The following is a 15,961-nucleotide window of genomic DNA, read 5'->3' as shown; positions in this document are numbered from 1 at the left end:
ACCCTTCCAGGAATGACAGGAGGAGATTCTGCCAAACACATTAAGCCTTTGACTGTGCTTTGGCTCTCCCTGCCTTTGGCTAGTCAGGGAGAGCCAAGCTCCACTCTCGGGGAGGCATCTAGACTCCCTTGTAATGGGAGTGGGCTGTTGCTGTTGTTTTGCTCTGAGTTAGTTTCCCGTCAAGGAAGTACATGGAGATCCTTGTAATACTAGCATGAGGAAATGGCTGCAGTTTTGCCTTGGTCAATATTCTTAGCCATATCCTGAGTCTGAGTGTACATTCCAGACTGGAAATGCCTTTGTGTACTTAACCGAGATCTTGCCTCATTCTTTCAACAGTCACCAAGCGGGTGTGGTTGTAAAAACGCGACCGTAGTAGTTGCAGCTGGGGGTGGATTCGATGCTCGCAGCCAGGTAACTGCTTACAAGCTCACAGTGCCAAGCTCATTGTGGCAGTGGCTGCAATGTATGGAGCCAAGAACCTGTCGCAATGAACCACAGTGTAAGGTCAGCATCAGCATGTTCCTGCTACCCACCGTTCCTCTTTGGTTGTAGGTCCTAGTATTCATCCTCATCTCATGGCTGGGCACTCAGAATGCAATCCTAAGCACAAGTGCTCAGGAGTGCCTTCCATCCAAGTTAGCGGGGCCCACATCTGAATAAACAGTCCTTAGGATTCCTCTCATGGTGAGTTTGTAAGTGGCCATCACACCACAAACCACCAGCTGAATCTACTCTGAAATGAGTAGATTCATTCTATTAGGAGAAATCTGTGATGGAATCAAACAGGTTCAGGTTTCTATGAATCTGACCTGCAGATTCTGCAGTGGACCAGCTTTTCTTCAGTCACGTGGATTCTGTGGACTTGCGGACTGATTTTTTTACTTTCCTGAATTTTGCACAAATTTAGTTCTAGAAAAATATGTAAAATAATAATAATAAAAATACTGGCCAAAAATGCACATTTCCTCCATAGGCTAAAGCATGAAAATGCACATGCGGGGAGGGGGGGGGAGATTTGTACATTTGGGGGTTAATTTGCGCATTTTGGGGATTTGTGAATACATGCGAATTTGTGCAAGTGTGAATTTGCACAACTTCAGGAAATTGGGAAAAATTCAATTCTGTCAATGAGCAGACATGGAACAAAAGGCAGCTGGCAATCTACATAATGCAGACAGATCAGATTTCACAAAATCCATACATCCCTACGAGCCATCTACCCAGCCTTCCCCAACCTGGTACTCTCCAGATGTTTCCTGACCACTGGCCACATGCTGGCTGGGGCCAATGGGAGCTGAAGTCCAAAATATATGGAGTGTACCAGGTTGGGGAAGCTCAGTATTATCTGCTCCGGGTGGCAGGTGCTCTCTAGCATCTCAGGCAGACGTCCTTCCCAGCACTTTTTATCTGACAAACCTTTTTACTGGAAATGCTGGGGACTGAACCAGGGACCTTCTGCATGCAAAGCATATGCTCCATCCCTGAGCTATAGCTTTCTAAGCCCCTTACTTAAACTGTTTGTTTTTCTTTCAAAACAAAACAAAATGTATCCCCTTTTTTAACTTGTGGGAACATTTGGTTGTATCCAAGGGTGTCCTTCTGCCAGTGAAACAGACACTGCTGGCGGACTGATCCCCCCCTCCCATGAGCTCCCATTCTGCCCCAGAGGGTTGAGAAGCCTCCCTGAGGAGATTTGGGGCGGGGGGTGTAAGGAGCTGCAGGGGGCAGGAAGAGAAGGGAAACTCCTACTGTGCAAGCAGAAGTCCCTTGAATAATAAGGGGAAATGTGCAGGCAGTAACTCAGCTGCTCAGTTAGAAATAAGCCTGCTCTAAATGACTGGGCTCTTGGCACTTATTTTTATTATTTCATTACTATTACATTACTTGTTATTATATTCTTTAATGAATTAAAACTTCAAATATATTTCAAGTTATTGCTGGTTGGCGTTGCCATGTGATAGCCCAATCCACTGAAAAATAGTTGGCTACATGTCTAATAGTTAGAATTTCTTTGCTTGCTTGCTTGCTTGCTTGCTTGCTTGCTTGCTTGCTTGCTTTTAAAAGATGTCAACAGTATTATCCCAGGGCGTGGTCTGAAGGCTCATCAGGCAGCCACCTTGCTGAAGCTAAGCAGGTTTGGGTCTGCTCGGTGGTTGGAGGGGCACCACCTGGGAACCACATGTAGTCACCTTGAGTGCCATGATGGAAGAAACGTGGGATATAAATAAATAAATAAATAAATAAATAAATAAATAAGATTGCCAGAAGAGTGAGCCGGAAGTGCTGCTATTGCCTTTTGAAATGAGCCTTGCATGAGGACACTGGCTAGGCCAGGCTTCCTCAACCCAGTGCCCTCCAAATGCTTTGGACTACAACTCCCAGCATTCCTGACCATTGGCCATGCTGGCTGGAGCTGATGGGAGCTGAAATCCAAAACATCTGGAGGGCACCAGGTTGGGGAAGCCTGGACTAGGCCCTGTGCAGAGTACTTAATGGCCAAGTAGAAATGAATGTCCTCCTGCCAGCATCTCAGTCATTTTGTTCAGAGCAGCACCTGCTAATATAGTGGCATGATTTGTATTCTCATCTCTGCATGCCCTCAAGAATTCGAATATGGGAATATAAGCATGCTTTAGACAATTACAGCCTCTTTCGTAGAGCATGTTCCACCAACACAATTTTTGAAAGAAAAACGTCAAAATGTATATTTTCCTCCACAGCCAAAGTGATGTAACTACTGCTCAGGCTGCATCAGAAGGTCACGCTTTGACTCCGTAATGGTAGACCCGGGAAACACACTTTCAGATTTAGGATTTGTAATGTACGAAAATCACTTACCTTTTCGAAGGGTGACATTTGCGGTGGGGGGGAGGCGCTCCGTTCCTCCCCCCGAAATTCTGGCTGGGGGGGAGGCGCTCCCTCCCTCCCCCCAAAAATACTGGCCGGGGGGGAGGTGCTCCATCCCTCCCCCCCCGAATCCTGGCCAGCCAGCTCTGCAAATGGCGGCGGCCATAGTCGCCGCCGTTTGCGTCCCTGCAGTCAGCCGTGATAGGCTACGTAAATGTTTACTTAGCCTATCATGGCTGATTTAAAAGAAAAAAAAACTGCACGTATGCAAATGGCGGCGCCCATGGGCGCCACCATTTGCGTTCCTTATTTTGGCACGTCTTAGTCTACGTAAACATTTACATAGACTAAGACGACGAAAATAAGGGGAACGCAAATAGCATAGCATCTACGCTATTTGCGTTCCCCTTATTTCCGCCATCTTAGTCTACGTAAATGTTTACGTAGATTAAGAGATGCCAAAATAAGGAACGCAAATGGCGGCGCCCATGGGTGCCACCATTTGCGTACGCGCAGGTTTTTTTCCCCTTTTAAATCAGCCATGATAGGCTACGTAAATATTTACGTAGCCTATCACGGTGTTTTTTAAAAATCTAGCCGTGATAGGCTACGTAAATCTTTACATAGCCTATCACGGTTTTTGTTGTTGTTGTTGTTGTTTTACTGGAAATGGTGGTGGCAGCAGCCGGTCAGAAGACCGGCCGCCGCCGCCGAACCGCCGCTGGAGCCGCCGCCGCCAGGAAGATTCGCCGAAGGTAATTCCTGTCCCGGAGGGGGGTGGGGGGGGTGACAGACCGTTCCTCCACCGATTTCGGGGGGCCGAATGCGCTGGCATTTGGCCTCCCCAAGATTCGTGGCGAAATCCTCTGACATCCCTATAGTACATCTCATCACCTTCCCAAATGTGAACATTTTGAGATTTTGTTAAAAAAAATTAATATGCACAAGAAATATTTACATTTTGGGATAAGGGTTGCAGTGTTCTGGCCGCAGCAACTGGAATGCGTCACTCCTGTATGCCAGGTCAGGGTCCTGGGAGCTCTGGAAGACATTCTGCAATGTCCAGAAGTGGATTGTAGCATCTTTTATATTAGGCAAGTAGGTCTTCCTAAATTTGCTTATCTTTCCAGCTTCCTTGGCTGGCAAAGCTGAATTAACACACAGTGCTCTCCTGGAAAAATAAAAACGAATATATAGTTGTGTAACACCCCATTATAAAACCATTTGGTCTTTCATGAGAGCTCTACAACTAACTCTTGAAACAGTTTATGGTACCCCTGCTTGTCTGTCTGTCTGTCTGTCTGTCTTTCACCATATGTGCAAACTGTTTATACTGTATATATTCATCTGCATTTTTAGTGCAATTCCAAAAATTACTTGTGCTGTGTCCATAGTAAACTTTTAAAAAATGCAATACATACATGCAAACTGTGAGATCCAATTACAAGATAGTATTGTACCAACCAAACAGTACAAGATAGCTCCATTCCTGCCTCATACACTAGTTTCAAGATGAATTCTGCTTGAGGCATGGATGGGCAACTTTTCTTTTTCCTGTTGAGGGCCACATTCCCTCCTGGGAATCTGTTATGGGTTGTGTGTCAGCAGTGAGCAGGGTGGGGCCACAGCCAGTGATGGGGAGGCCAGCGTCTTCTCAGGTGTGGTTGTGTAATTTCTAGATTCAGAAGCCATATTTTAGTGAATAATGGCTCTACAGAGAAGGGAAGAGTGGTCAGATGCAAAAGCAGGGCCACAGCCAGTGATGAGAAGCCCAGAGCCAAAAGTGGGTGGGTCACCCCCTTTTCTGCCACCTCTTCTCTCTCTCTCTCTCCCTCTTCCTTCCCACGCAGCCAGGGAAGGGGCAGATTGGTCTTGGCAGAGGCCTGAACTGATTGCATGCAGAGGGCTTTTGAAATTAGGCTGAGGGCTGCATGAACTTAGGTTGCCCAACCCTGGCTTTCAAGGTATTGGCCATCGTGTGCTACTGCTTCACAAATGTATCTGCTCACCATGAGCAGCTCCATCTAGTTTTACTCAATCTTTGCATGGGACTTCTTGAAAAATATGAACCCTCAATCCAGTCCTTTCTCAAACCCTGGCAACATTCGGATGCTGCGTTAAAAGACTGGAATGCATCCGTCCATGCTCCTTTCTTTTTGCGCTAGAAATACTGAGCAGCAGCAAAGCTGCCAAATGCCTCTGATCAAACCCCAAAGGTGAGGCCGCTGTTGTGGCCAGCCCATTAAAACTATTTGCGAGGAACATTCCATAATACCATAGGTAGTGGTGGTGAGGCCTGTGTCCATTCAGTTTTTCATAACAATATAACAAGGAATGGGATCAGCAACCCAGTCCTAATTTCTCTGTTGGCCTTCTTGGAGATGCTATTCCTCCCACTGTGGGATCTCTTCAGGACTTGCCAAGTGTCTTCTCAGGTATGCTTATGTAATTTCTAGATTCACAAGACATGTTTTCGATATTAATAGCTTTACAAGTAGGGGAAGGGTGGTCAGATGCAAAAGAGGATAGGGCTCCTGCGTCACCTTTAGTAGATGCAAAGAAGAGGGCATGTTAGCAGTTGTCACTTGGAGGAAAAGCCATACTTTCTGAAATTCACTCTTCTGTGCAACTATTAAAGGTACAGGAGCCCTGTTCTCATTTGCATCTGACTGCCCTAGCGTCCCATGCTCTTGCATCCATGCTTTCATGCACAAGCGAAAATCGAAATAAAAGAAGATATGATACGGCTTGTTGTTTCTTGTTCCAACATCACTCCTTCTTGTGTATGGACTGTGGCACCTCTGCATAGACTATGACTTCCTGTGTGTGTGTGCCACACAGGCAGGGGATCATAGTCCAGGCACTATGTGTGGCTTGCAGATCACAGATGCACAGAATAAGCATGATACAGTTCCTGAAAAACACTCTGTCTGGTTTTCCATGGATGCTTCCGCACAATCAGTGAAGGTCAACTGAATTCTGGACAAAACATCTCCCAATGCTTCTGACAAGAAAAAGGAGCAGGATGTTTCCAGAGTTTTATTTTTATCCTGCAAATGACTTTCCAGGTTGTCTAGTTTCATTTCCCTGCCACCATGAAAGGCTTGTTCCCTCCAGCAAGGAAGCATTCTCAAAAGTGCTGGGGTGAATCGGCTTGCCTTTTACAATGGCCAGATTGTGGGTAAACTCCATCTGATACTGAATGCAAAGTGCAAGCCCAGAGAGGAGGCATGCCCACTGTTTGACTGCAAATAAATGTCAAATAATTTTAGCAATACTTTGAAAGCATTTAAAATGACACAGTGTGGTATTTTTGAGCCAGCTGGCTCAGAATTTCTTGAGTTGAGTATCCCATTGTATACAAGCATCCTGAGTAATGGGACCATGAAGAATATCAGCTATGAACTTTGATTATCCTGTGAGATTCAGGGGCTCTAATCTCCACCCTGTGTGCAGGGTGATATGTGAGTTGTGACTTGCATGCAGGGCAATACAGGGAGCTGATATGGTGTACTGTGGTGGTGGTGGTTAATGCACCAGACTTGGACCAGAGGGATCTGGGTTCAAATCCTTGCTCAAAGATGAAGCGCACTAAGTACATTTTTGTCTCTCTCAGCCTAAAATCCTCTTGGGCTATTAAGAAGATAAAATCAGAGGGTGAGTGGGGGGTAATGCATACTGCCTTGAGTTTATTGGAGGAAGGGCAGGATACAAATATAACTAAGGGAGCAATCCTATGGCTGCCAGACAGTGGCTAGACGGCCATAGGATATGCTGTTTTCTGGGAACCGGCCTCCCCCTACTTCCGTGCTACCCCGGAGGCAGCACGGAACAGCCCCACCCTCTGCACTCGCAAGGGGAGCGCAGAGGGGCTGGAAAGGGGTGTGGCTAGGGGTGTTCTGGGGTGGGGAGATCATAGCTGCCTGTACGACACATCTATTGTGTCATACAGCAGCCTCCTCCCCAGCTCAGCCCTCCCGCAGCTAGACAACTGCAATCGGCTGTCTAGCAGGGCAGGAGGAGCCCGGAGGGAACGATCCCCTCTGTGCTTCTCCTGCCCTGCTTTGGATAGGCAGTCACCTCCAAGTTTAGAGGCGGCCGCCTATCTAGATAGGATTGCGCCCAAAATAAATGTAATGCAGAGTTTTGTAAATAGGGGACTGCAGGATGCAACTCTGTGATCACAGCCCAATTCCCTCTTCCCCTGGTCTTACTTTGGTATTGTTGTGCACAACTGAGAGTGTGTGAAGTGTCCCAGAAAAGGACAAGTACCTGGGACATCTCTGCATTCATCATGAGGAGTCAGCTGCTCCATATTCCTACTAGGGACTGCAGCTTCCACTGGATAAAACCTGGCATCCATTTGCTATAGAGACATCGACCTCTGATGCCAGTGCATCTTCCATCATACTAAAGGATGTGAATTTGCAGGACCATAAGAGGAATTGACTCCGTTTAGTAGATATCCACTGGTGGTTTTCTTATGTTAAAGAAGCAAGGCAATGGCGTAATCCTGGGAACCAAAAGGAGATGCCTGCAGCATGTGTCAAGATTTGGTGCTGTTGCACTCAACTATGTGTGAACAGGCAAGTACCTTCTCTTCTGGGACATACCTACATTTATCCTGAGGAAACTGCATCTGTTCCTGTGAAATGAAATGCATAGGCTGCAGGTCATGTCTTTGCAGAAGAATATCCTCTTAGGTCTCTGAAAGGCCTAGTCTAGCAACTTGGTGCCATCCAGATGTTTTGGACTTCAGCACCAGCCAGCATGGCCAAAGGTGGGGAATGATGGGTTAGTCTAAAAGATCTTGAGGGCACCAGGTTGGGGAAGGCTAGCCACTCAAAGTGACCAATGCTAGTGGGACTTGAAGAAGACAGAAAAAACTGTGCAGCTGTAAGCTAGATCAGGAAAATAGCTACCTGTGCTACTACTGACCGCTGTAGCAAGATTACTCTTCCATGTAATATATGGGGATGAGATATCCCACTCTCAGCATTGATTCATGGCTAGCACAAAGGTGTCCTCGATTGGGGATGAAAACACTTCAGGAACTTCTGTCCACATCATTTAAGATTTATGGTGGTATATCAGTTCCCATAACTCTTTGTAATGCTTAGCACATTCAACAGCTTTTCACATCCTGGATTTATTGAGTCTTCTAAGCAGGATCTAAAAGTAGACTGCTCAAAATATCCATAATGCATATCTATTGTCTTGAGGATTATTTTCATAAAACATGAAAGTGATGAATAATTTTTTTGGAGACTATGACTATGTATAAACTTACTCAGGAAGTGCAGCAAGCAAGGAATCCTAACTTTAAGGAAGATAGTGTGGCACCATGGTTTCCATTTATTTCCTGTGTTGAAGCTCCTCAAACATTTGATCAAATTCCAACCAATTACAGTTGCCTATTTTTTTTTACTAATACACACACACTACCATACAAACATACACTTGCACACACTCCTTTTATATGTTGTATAAATTATATTTTTACTCTTTCATTAGGTATTGAACTCCTATTTAGGCTTACGATAGATGTTCCATAAACATAGTGGTTATAGACTAATAATTATAATTAGTGAATGCCTTTGTTTCTTGAGTGATCTTGATTTGTTATGTATGTTCTTTTTGTTGCCTTTATTTTCTTAACCTTATTTCAAAATAAAATAGAATTTCATGAGTAAAAAGAAGGTGATTAAGATGTTTCAAAATCCCCCCAACAGATCACTCCTAATCCTCAGATCCACCAGCTCAGGGTGTGTGTTAGGATGGGGCAGATGTACCCTCCTATTGGAGGAGACTAGCTCCACCAGCAGCTGAGGTTCATCTGCCTTGGCAGCAGAGTTCCATCCACAGAAAGCTGCCACTGACAGCCCCCCCCCCCGCCCCCAGTTTTCCCTCGGCAGTAAGCAAAAGGCCCCAAATGGGATATTTCAAGGGTGAGGGTAGGGTGGAGCCAGTGTTGGATCTGCTGGATCCAAAACTGCTCCATGCTCCTAAGAAGGGCCCAGATTGATCCTTTCAGCTACATCAGCCTGGAGCTGGTTTAGCTAATTTCCCCCTGTTGCATCCAATGGACTGAAAAGCCCAGCAAAACCATCCTCCAACCTTTCTTCCTGGCTGGGGTGAGCTGGCAGAGCTGAAGGGGTAGATCTGCTGCTTTGTTCCTTCCTGATCCCACTTAAGATTGCACTGTAAACTGGGGGAAGGAGGAGAAGAGCAGTAACTGACAACTCTAGCACAATAATCTTTTTAATGACAACACGTCATGCTCTGATGCTCAGTGCATTGTTTTTGTATCAACAACACAGGAACTGTCAGCAAATGTTTCCCCTTAAATCTTATGCAACTTGTCTCTTAATCCCCTAGTGTTATGCAGGACTTCCAAGTTTCAGCATCCTTCACTTCCATAATTTTTGATAGAAATGTGTCATACTGCATTTGCAGAAATCTTGTGATTTATATAATAAATGTTTGTATCATGAAGGTTTTGAAAGGGAAAAGATATCAGTAGCACATAATTCCTGGAAAATAAGAGGTGATGCTCATGGCTTTCATACTCACATATAAGTATGATTTTAAATATATACATAAACATGTAAAAGTGTCCCCAACCAGTCGTGTCCGACTCTAGGGTGTGGTGCTCATCCCCGTTTCTAAGCCGAAGAGCCAGCGCTGTCCGAAGACGCTTCCGTGGTCATGTGGCTGGCATGACTGAACACCGAGGTGCACGGAACGCTGTTACCTTTCCCGCTGAGGCAGTTATCTACTTGCAATTTCTTGCTTTCGAACTGCTAGGTTGGCAGGAGCTGGGACTGAAGACGGGAGCTCACTCTGTCACGCGGCACTCGGGTTTCGAACTGCTGTCCTGCCGACCTTCCGGTCTGCAGTTCAGCATCTTAACTACTAAGCCACCGCGGCCTATATATATATATATATATATATATATATATATACACACACACACACACACACACACACACGTACATGCTACTTATTCATTAAATCGTTTTATGATTTGGGATTGGGTAACAAAGCCAGCTTGTTTGGCATATTCAATTATTTCAGTGCTCAATAAATTAATCCAATTACTGTTGATCGAATAAGTAATTAAGACTGCAACCCTAAGGCACACTTATGTGAGAGTAAGCCCTATTGAATACAATGGGACTTACTTCAGAGGAAACAGATTGCACTGTAGGCTGCAATCCTACATCAGCCTTCCACATCCTGGTACCCTCCAGCTGTTTAGGACTACAACTCTCAGCATTCCTGACGATTGGCCATGCTGGCTGGGGTTGATGGGTGCTAAAGGCCAAAACATCTGGAAGGCAACGGATTGGGAAAGTATGCTGTATGCACTGGGAGTAGGTGCCATTGAACTCAATGGGACTTCATTGCAAATAGACATGTACAAGATTGCAATGTAATTGACGTAATTGGCCTTATACCAATCTTACTTTAAAAACTTAATTGAGGGTGTTTTGAGTATTTTCTGGCTTTGCAGTTGTATTCAGAGATTTAATATTTAAATCAATCATCCATTTTAATTCATAAATTAGCTACACCCAATTTTCCTTAATTGCTTTAAGAGTGATGAATGAAAGGTTGTCCACGCATCTTTTATCTTTACAATCCCTGGAATAACATTTCTTCCTTAACAATGTAAAAATACCTCAAAGATGTTAAAGTAAATTGAACGTCAGATTTATATCCTTTGCCTGAGCGTTTAATCCACTTTCATTACAGACTTTATGCTGATGAGAACTGAGCGTTGGTTTTGCTTTTGACAGGTCTCTGTCTCACCCTTTCCTATTGCCGATATTGTGGAGAGTCTCTTAAGTTTTCAGTGGTGCAGCTAGAGGGCTGCCTGCTATTACCAAGGAAGCACAGAGGGGTGGTGTGAGAGACTGAATGGGTGTGTGTGTGTGTTTATATATGACTGGCCCAACCTGCAGTTTCAGATTTCAGACCTAGCTTATCACTCTTCCAGTTCCTTCCAGCCTTTGGATGTTACTCTGCCTTTTTGCTGACGGATCTGCCAGGAGGACGAAGAAAGGAGCTGTTACTGCTTCGCTTTTTCCTTCATTTATTTCTCATTTCTTCAGCAAGAGATTCCACGCCAGCTGTCTATATCCTATCTCTACACTGGAGCCTGCCCTACAAGAGGGATTCTTTTTAAAAAATTGTTTTCTTCTCACATCTCAGTATTGAGGGATGCTGCTGCCTCTTACTTGAAGGTAAATCCAAGTGTTCGTCTGGACAGTTGTGCTAACTTTCCTCCTGGGCTTTAGAAAATGTATGACATTTAGTGGGCTCCTCTGGATTGAGATACAGGACAGGCGGTGTTTGTATGCTTTCACCTAGTGTTTTTAAATGCGTTCAGTGGGGAAATTAAAGGAGAATGGGGAATGGCAGGTGTGTTAAACTGTTGTGATGCAATGCGTGTGGATGGGGAGTGTGGGCGAAGGTTTGAACATGATTTCGCTTCTGTGTGATTACATTTGCACGCACAAAATTGGTCCACAACCTTCAATGTTATCTAGACATGGGTTTAAGCTCTGAAAATATAACTGGGGATGTTTGAAAGTGGGATTTATGCTCAGGTTAGGTTTTCAAATCTGAATGTGGAAACCGCTAGATTTTTCCAGTCCTTACACTGCTAAAATGATACACACTTTGCACACTATTAAATACCAAGTTGATGCAATTTATAAGACTATTGCATTTTGCACCATCTGGCACGTAAGTCTATGCATTTGTTCAGTAGCTCTAGAGGTGTATGTTGCTTCACGTATGCATCACATTTATGTATGCAGCTCTAAAGAGACCTTTTGGGGGAAGTGGGGGGAAGCCCACAATGTAGGGCTAAGATATCTGAAAGGCAGCATAAAAGCTGTAGTTGCATAAGCAATTGAGCTATTTGTTACTGTATGTATGTGTTTGTCCAGTTCAGGGGTGGGGAATCTGTGCCCCCCCAATTCCCATCAGCCCCAGCAAGCATGGCTAATGGTCAAGGGTGATGGAAGTTGTGGTCCAACAACATCTGGAGGGCACCAGGTTCCCCACCCCGTGCTAGTGATAGAGATGAGTTTCAACAGAAGCTTGCTGAACGGATTAAAACACCCCAGCATCTACTCCCAAGTGTCAAATACTTTTGGTATGATGTGATTGGTTCAATTAAATAGCTAGCTGACCTTGCTATACAGGGTTCCAGGTGTTTTGGAATGTCACACTCTCCATCTATATATCCATTTGGTCACAATATGTTCAGATAACTGGTGTATGTGGACTTGTACCTAATATAGGAGCTTACCTGAAACTGTTCCTGTCTGACTGGCACAGCGCCATCTTGATCAGGAAGTGGATTTCAAAATGTGCTTCTGTACTGAATACAGAACTTTAGAACACTGTAGTGTTTGGGAGGCAAGCTGTTGTGAGTGTGACCATAAATATGTACAAAATTTACATCCCTATGTGAAAATGTACTTTATGGGTTTTGGAAAATGTATGTTACGAAATGATCTGATGGGACATTCCACCAGACTGGACTTTATGGAAAAGGCTCACTCCCTTAGCGTGATGAGTGCCATAATATTTAAGGTCTTCTTCAGCATGTTACACAGAAATTACCTGTTTTTCATCTCAAATGTGGGTCAGTATTCTCTATATGGGTCTATATAGGCAGATGATTGGAGTCTGGTTAGAGATTCTGTCAGTTAATCTGTAGAGAGGATGATGCTGGACAACTCTGCCTTGGGGCTAAAATCTTTGGACTGCAATCCTATGAATGTTTACTTGGAAGTAAGTACCATTACCCCCAAGTAAGTGTGTATAAAATTGCAGCCTTAAGTATGGGTTTTGAGCCCTTTTTGGGTTCTATGGTATTATATTATAATAATAAGAATTTATTTTATTTTTATTATATATTATGGGCATAATACAGCCAGAGGTAAGCACTGTGAACTGTTATTTAACCCAAATGGAAGAGATTTAAGCTACAATCCTATTCACACTTATCTGGGAGTAAGTCCCATTGAATGTAATGGAGCTTACTTCTGAGAAGACATATATAGAATTGTGCTGTTAAGCACTTGCTTAACTATATGAATACAAGGCACTTAACCTTGGCTGGATTTTGTCCCACATATGTTGTTTTATTGCTGCATTTCTGTTTTTATTTTGTTTGGAATTCTTGAGAGTTGTAATTGTGATTATAAGTTTTGTTTGGAAATTGCCCTGAGCACTTGGTGGAAAGGTGACCACTAAATACGATAAACAAATATATGCAATAAATGTGATTTAATATTGCTATCCTCCATGGGGTGGGAATGGGAGAACCCCTCGGAGCATAATGACATTTCTACCATCCCTGCCTAGTGAAGAAAGCCAGTCACTAAATCCTGAGATAAAAGGCAGAGGTTTTTCTTTGAAGAGATTTTTTTTTTTTTTTAAGTAGGGAGGGAGAAATGTTAGATACCAAAAATGTTACATTTCCTTTAGTTTTTAAAAGTGAATATCAAATTCAAAATACAGTATATATATTCCTATGAAACATATGAGAAATATGTCCACATCCATACACAAATATACAAGTGCAGCCAAGGCAAAATGTATAATTGAAAAATTCATTGGCTTGTGTCTGTGGATCATTATGGCAGAATACATAGACTCAACTGTATCTAGTTAATAGTATAGCACCTATTCTCTTAAATATGTTTCTATTTGCTGTTACTGAATTTTATTATCTGATACCTTTTGTGCCACATGAACCTACGTTGGGTGTCATAGGACTGTATACCTTACTTGAGATTGGTCTGACAACTTGGTTAAGCTATACCAAGTTTTGAAATTTTAGTATTTTGGAAGCGAGATGCCTTGTGGTAATTTGGAATGTATGTCTCATATGTTGGTGGTGCAGGCAATGAGACTTATGTGGATGCAGCATTTGAATTGCTCGCTAAGACACCATGGACTTCTTGTTCTCTTAACATAAAACAAGGGGACATATTTTCCTCTGTCAAATAGTGGAGAAGGTTTGGGATACTGGAGGCCAAATCAGTGGATGCTGTCGCTGAAATGACATTCTCTGCACCCAGATACAAAAGTGTGATCTTTTCTGTTCTCTGCTTAAGATCAATGAAACTCCAGAGTAGTTATTTTGAGCATCAAGGGTGGTGTGTTTGTCCCCATTAAGCCTAAGAGTTTTGATTATCCTGCAGAGTACTTCCTTTATACACTGCAACAAACACATACAACAGCATGGTCCTGTACTGAACGTTACATGATTTTCAAACTGGGAGGTGGTTAGATGGTGGTGTTATTATATACTATGATGTTCCTGGGGACTCTGACTCTTTGCATGAGCAAGAAATGGTACCCAGCCAGGCATGCTATGCAAGGGGAGTTGGTCTATTTATAGAGGGGTGGGCTTGATTCTCAGTGGCCCTCTTTGAATTCTGTGGGACATAATAAGATATTTGCAATCTGGGATGATGTTGTGCTGGGGGTGCAGAGACACTTGCAAAAGCTACCAGACATCGGGGTCACCAGTTTCAGGTTTCATCTTCTGAAGATCTTATGAGAGTAATGAAGAAGTGAAGTCCTTCTTGATTCTGTGGGACTTAATAGTGTGGGAGGAGGGAACGGACACAGTCCTACCAGAATAAAAATTTCCAAACAAGGATCACTCTGGTACTTGTTCTACTCATCCATCTTTAAAGGACATATTAGACTGAAGGACAGTATGGAAAAGAATTGGAAGAAGGGTTGCCAGCTCAGCATATAAAGAAATGACCCTATATACTGATTTTCTCATGAATAGAATGCTCAATATGTTGCTTAAATTGGAATCCTTTTCAAATGTAGCCACCTTAAGATATAGTAGCACATAACTTTGATGCAACCTAGTATGCTTAAAGCCAGTTCTATAGTCTACATTCAATACTATGAGATGACAAATGCTTTTGACTTTCAGCCCACCACATCTGGTCCCCATTTACAGCTGGCCAGACCGGAGTCGGTCATCTATTGTGCATAGCTGCCATTTCGGTTTTCAGTGCCATGGTAGGTAGGCAGACAGTAGGTAGAGTCACAGCAAGTTCAAAAGGCACTCTGGCATGTATTCAATATTACATTGAGAGAGAGAGAGAGAGAGAGAGAGAGAGAGAGAGAGAGAGAGAAGCCACTTATGTAATAGGATGTAATGGCTATGTGGGGGGAGGGTTGGTAGCTTGTTACAACTATAGGAATGATAGGAGTTGTAGTCCAATGTATCTGGAGGGCACCAGGTTAGGGAAGGCTGAGTTAGCAATCTCTTTCTTCCCCCATTTTTCCCAAGAAAAGAGATTTGTCTCTTTGACATGCATAACTAGTACATGGGACCATCTCAGCATTTCAGAGTTTCAAACCAGGGCATTAGCCAAATTTATAAATATCCCTGAGGAATGTAGTGTGTGACTGTGTGCAGGCACACACCCATACACGCATGTAAGGCGACTGCTCCTCTGTCCTCTCTAACCAAGGGCTCCTTCACATGGAGCTTTTATCCTACTGTTGAGATTGCTCACTCATGGAAGCGGGCCCTTTAGATGACACTGTTAACCTCTGGGGCATGTCCTGCACTCAATTACCTGTATTCTGTTTTTTTCCATGAAAAAAGAGACGCCCCAAGAAGAGAAGCTACAGCAATGAAAAGTATGGAAGACTTAGAGCATCTCTACAACAGCCTAAAATCCTGCTTTTAAAATGGGGCTTTCTGCTTCCGTTTTAAACACAGGATCACAACGACTCCCTTTGCATGTGCTTCCTTTTCTTCCTCCCCTTTCCCTGTCCTTCTCCCCCTTATCTGAGTCTTCCATATGTTTCACTGATCTCGCTCCCCTTGTGGCTTTTCCTTTTTCATGGAGGGAACTCAAGCAGAACTCAAATGCTGTAATTTGAAAGCTCATTATCTCCGATGTATTTAAAAATGGAATAAAGGTCATTTAGTGCAGGAGACGCCCATGAGGTTGACAATGTCATCTAAGGGCCTGCAAACTTCCATGTGTGAACAATCTCAATAGCAGGCTAAAAGCTCCGTGTGAAGAAGCCCCAAGGGATT

General features: G+C 43.6%; 1 protein-coding gene across 1 annotated transcript in view; it reads left to right on the top strand.

Moving 5' to 3' along the window:
* Positions 1-10,841: 10,841 nt before the first annotated feature.
* Positions 10,842-15,961, top strand: part of PLEKHA6 (pleckstrin homology domain containing A6) — a 180,448-nt gene continuing 175,328 nt past the window's right edge. Inside the window, exon 1 of the mRNA XM_084853216.1 lies at positions 10,842-11,099. The gene's annotated coding sequence lies outside the window, so the exon portion shown is untranslated. The remainder of the gene's footprint in view (positions 11,100-15,961) is intronic.

The sequence above is a fragment of the Heloderma suspectum genome, chromosome 4 (assembly GCF_057233095.1).
Source record: "Heloderma suspectum isolate Gila_16-S chromosome 4, 16-S_ref, whole genome shotgun sequence".
Lineage (NCBI taxonomy): Eukaryota > Metazoa > Chordata > Lepidosauria > Squamata > Helodermatidae > Heloderma > Heloderma suspectum.
The sequence above is the reverse complement of the archived record's forward strand: the minus strand, read 5'-3'. Positions and strand labels throughout refer to the sequence as shown.